Source organism: Mus caroli, chromosome 1 (genome assembly GCF_900094665.2).
Source record: "Mus caroli chromosome 1, CAROLI_EIJ_v1.1, whole genome shotgun sequence".
Taxonomy (NCBI): Eukaryota; Metazoa; Chordata; class Mammalia; order Rodentia; family Muridae; genus Mus; species Mus caroli.
In genome coordinates, this window is record NC_034570.1 from 180,104,418 (window position 1) to 180,109,007 (window position 4,590).

A 4,590-nucleotide genomic window follows, 5' to 3' on the forward strand; every position below is an offset into this window, starting at 1 on the left:
GTAGAGTGGTTGTTACTGTATCTGTGTAGAGTGGTTATTACTGTATCTGTGTAGAGTGGTTGTTACTGTATCTGGGTAGAGTGGTTGCTACTGTATCTGTGTAGAGTGGTTGTTACTGTATCTGGGTAGAGTGGTTGTTACTGTAGCTGGGTAGAGTGGTTGTTACTGTATCTGGGTAGAGAGGTATGGTTTTGCATGACCACGAACAGAGGCAACAGTTGACTGACTCTCTCATTCCCCTAGAGAAGCCCCTGTGTGCTTGTCCCATAACTGGCCACTGCTCTCTTGAGGAAGACTCAGCAGTGAACCACCCCTCAGACTGGGAAAAGGGCTTAGCCACACAAGCACAAGGCCCAGGGTTTGGACCCCAGCACCTATGCAAGTGTTGTGTAGGTATGGCAGTCCACCTGTAATCCCAGCACTCTGGACACAGAGACAGGGGATCCCTGGAGAGGATAGTTTGTTAACTAAATTAGTAGAATTAGAGGGTGGTGAGCTCAAAGGAGAAGCCCTGCCTCCTTACGTAAGGTAGAGCATGATCAGTACATGGGCACTGCCCACAGCCACACATATACACATGCATGCACACCAAAACACACGAATGCAAAATGAACCCCTTACTATGTTCTCTTTCTAGAGGCCCCTTCTTTATCTTCACAGAGAAATGCTGCTCACTCTTCAATGCCCAGCTCAATGCCATCCTCCCTGTGAGGCTTGCTGAACTCTCATGATGCATCCTCTTCGGTCTATTTCTTCCTCTGGCCACTGTGCTTCCTCACTGTGGCACTTCTCACAGCAACTCTGGTGACTTCCTTTTTTCTCTCACACAAATCTGCTGTTTAGGATTCAAAGTTTGTATGCCATGTGAAGGGGCATTTTCCCTTCAATAAATATTAACCACATTTTAGAATCTCAGCATAAAAAGAATATCCAAGAATGAATATCCAAGTATTAACTTGCTTTTCTTAAGATGAGTAAACAAAATAGCTCAGAAATTAAGAGCTTAAGCCTACTTTTGAAATGTAAACATTTTCAGGTGAGTGTATATGTATGTGTGCATACACATTTCTCATTTTCAATATCTGACTATAAAATGTAATGATATAATATAATGGTTTACTTTTCTGATCTCAGGGGAATAGAATGTAATCACATTGATTTATGATTTTAACTGTACTTGGTCAATTTCCTCGCCTCTAGAAACACTACTGCCTAGATTATGAATTTCCCTCAAGATTTTGATCTGATTCAATTTAAGCATATAGATTACATTGAGGAGCTGATAAAAATAATTTTCTGTGCTCCAAGACTGAAAGAAGTTTCCTCTACTGTACTGATGGAAGGCAGAGGGGATGCGGTGAGGAGCACCTTTCTCACTGTGAAAGGTGCTGGTTGCCCTCACACATGATGTTTTCTCCCCAAGCAGATCTCACCGAGGCAAGACTCATGAAGACCAGGAATTAGAAAGCTGCAGCCACAGGCCACATCCCAGGCCCTGTTATTCCTGCAATAATGAAAGGCCACTCATGTGCGGTCAGAGTCGGAAGCTCTTACACACACCTTCCTGGTCATCTTGGCAGAGGTGAATATGAAAACAGCAAAATGAAAAAGAAACAAACCATTCGCCACCCAGCTCCTTGCTGAGAATGTTTGCCGATATTTGACCTAGGAACTTCCTTTTGTTCAGAAATCAGTGCAGTTAGGTGAGTCCTACTTGGCTGGTATGGTCACTTGTATCTTTGAGGCACACTGAAAATGATCCTGATTATGACCCTCGTTTATTTATTTTTTATCTAAGAAGTTATCCGTAATGATGCCAAGCATGTCGAATGTGCCTCTAGTGTGAGCTCGGTGTTTGACTTTCCCTGCATGCTAGCATAGGACCTATCATGGCCCCCATCACCATCAGAAGCTAATGATGCTTTGGCTAAAAGAACGTTGGTAACTGATCAGAAAGTGGGTGCTTAGCTATAGCTCCAACCAGCTGCCACTCAAAGCCCCAGTGCACCTTCTTGGGTCCTTCACACGCATTCTACTATATTCTATGGATTTTTCGTTTCTCTGTTCCAACTCAATCTAACTAAGAAAACACACTGCCACCCATTGTCTGCATCTGAAAAAAAAATACAGGAGCATCAACTGATGTGTGCCTGACTCAGAAGAAAAGAAGACCATGGCCACAGTCTCACTGCTCAGGGCATTCAGGGAAGCACAATTGTACTCGCCCTGAGAAACGGTGCAGATGGTGTAATTGGCATCACCAGCCCACATAGATCAGGGATGCATTTATTTCCATGACTTTGTTTGCATCATGGCCATTTTTCTGGACTCCTGCTCACATCTAACCTCTTCAAGGGTCATGAGAGAGTGAAGCATTTTGCCCCTGGGATTGACAGGTGAGGGGATGTTTGCATTTCTGCTTACCTGAGAAATACTCATTTCTTGCAGCATCAGAAAACATTTGGTTATGTTATCTCGTGGGTCCAGGAGGAGCATGGAGTGTGCCAAATTTAAGAGGCACTGCCAAATGCCGTAGCCTGCATTATGTAGCCGAGGCCGCCAGTAAAACTGGTGCTAACTAGTTGAACATTCCAGCTCTTGCCTCAGAAGCAAAACAACCCTGTTAGTCATTTCCAATTGGGCTCCCAATGCTCGCCTTTGGTTAGAAGACGTCCTTGTGTCTGTGTGCAAATGCTGGCCCCTAGGCACAACTGATTGATTGGCTGCTGTGTGCAGATGCTGGCCCGTAGGCATAGCTGATTGATTGGCTGCTGTGAGTGATCTCTTTAAGCTTGGGACAGTAAGCACTGATCCCTACAGCAAATGCCTAAGACCCTCTGGGGACTTGGACATCATGTTCTTAGCAACAACCTCTGGGAAGCAGGCTCTCGACCAGACCTGAGTCATCCTGCCTTGGATTTTCTTGCAGCTCCCACTTAATCCCTGGGGTGTTGGTTTCCTCCCCTTTCAGTGAGAACAGTTGTAGGGCCCTCATGGACCTTGCTATGGGGGGGCAGGGGTACGCCGAATACATAATCCTCAACATCGTGGGGTGTCAGCATATGGAAGCAGCAAGTGTCCAGTAACTTGAAACGTATGAAGTGCTGGAGATGAGATCCCCAAGATGGCATCACCATGGTATCCTGAACTCGGTACTTGACAAGAAGGCCATCTCCAGTGGTAGTCCCATGGCCTTAGACCTCAGGAACTGATATTTGAATAAACCCCTATGCTTTATAAATTACTCAGTCCACAGTATCAGTTATAGTAGCAGAAAGCAGTCTAAGACAGACTGATCGACTCTATACAATGGGACATTTGTCCTATTAACTGGAACAGGGTGAGCTCTCAGCAAAAGAGACCGATTACCTCTTACTATTATTACCATGGTTTCTACTATTGGCACACAGCAGTAGAGGAAATCAAATAAATTAAAGGCTGTTAAATGCACAGAAGTTGGTGGACGTGGGGCTTGTTAGTGTAGATGGAAAGACAAGTACTTGAATCTTGTTTCAGCATGGAACAGTCTTTGTCCCAGAGTCCTCACCTATTTGAAAAGCCACTGTGCCTTACACTAGGCCCCCCAAGTGCCCAGTCCTGGGTGGTCAGTTGTGCCAAGGTATCATCTATCTGTGATGTCCCTTTGACAATGTCCCTGAGCTGAACCAGGATGCCACGACTGGCATTGGGTCATCAGGAGGAGGAGATTGGGTCATCAGGAGGAGGACATTCTTCAAGAGGGACTTGGCAATGACAACAGTGTGTGCTAGGAGGCACTTGCCAGAAGCCCTGTAGGGACAGACCTTTCTGGCTTGCCTGACCGCTTTCTCAGTTGACCTGTTAGTCTAATGGTGGCACTGAGTGGCAGTAACTGAAGCCTGGCCCTCCTTGGATACTACAAAAGGGGTGATGGTGGTGGAAGAGGCTTGTCGTGGGGGAGGAGGGAGAAAGACTGAGCTGGGCGGCAATGGAGGGTGTGGCTCTCTCAGGCCATCCTGTTTATAAGCACACTCCCTCTGGAAGAAAGATTGTCACATTCTTTATGATCTTGCACAAGGAGTCTCAAGTTCAGTGAAGAGAGATCCCAGATGCTCAAAGTGAGAGCCACTAGTCACCACATCGGAGGGTGTCATACACACTTCCTGAAGCACAGAGGCCCAGGGGTCCCAGCAGGACCCAGCTCATACCACCCAAAGTCCTCGGTGGTATCAATTAGTTGAGGAGGAAGCCATGTGAATGAGCAGTAAGTGGCTCTTCTCCCAGGCCTCCAGGCACACATTCGGTATCCACCATGAACTGAAGATTAATGTAAGAATAAATATAAATACTAGAGGCCAGGTCTCCTGCAGGGGCTTTATTTGCATTGGGCCATTTTATCCTCGAGATAGGCTTGATAGGCTCAGGAGGGAGTTAATGTTATTATTGCCCATGTTCGAGTAAAGAAGCAGAGCTTTGAAGAACTTAAGTGGTCCGTTCAAGGCCACACAGCAAGAAGCAGTTGAGCTACAAATGTTTGTAATGTTTTGTTGGAGACTGAAATTTTATCCTCTGTGTGTGTGTGTGTGTGTGTGTGTCTGTCTGTCTGTCTGT

General features: G+C 45.9%; 1 protein-coding gene across 2 annotated transcripts in view; it reads left to right on the forward strand.

The window, feature by feature from the left end:
* Nucleotides 1-4,590, forward strand: part of LOC110292153 — a 176,571-nt gene that overhangs the window by 132,114 nt on the left and 39,867 nt on the right. For both annotated transcript variants that reach the window (XR_003836694.1, XR_003836693.1), the window contains one exon: nucleotides 1,427-1,582. The gene's annotated coding sequence lies outside the window, so the exon portion shown is untranslated. The remainder of the gene's footprint in view (nucleotides 1-1,426; nucleotides 1,583-4,590) is intronic.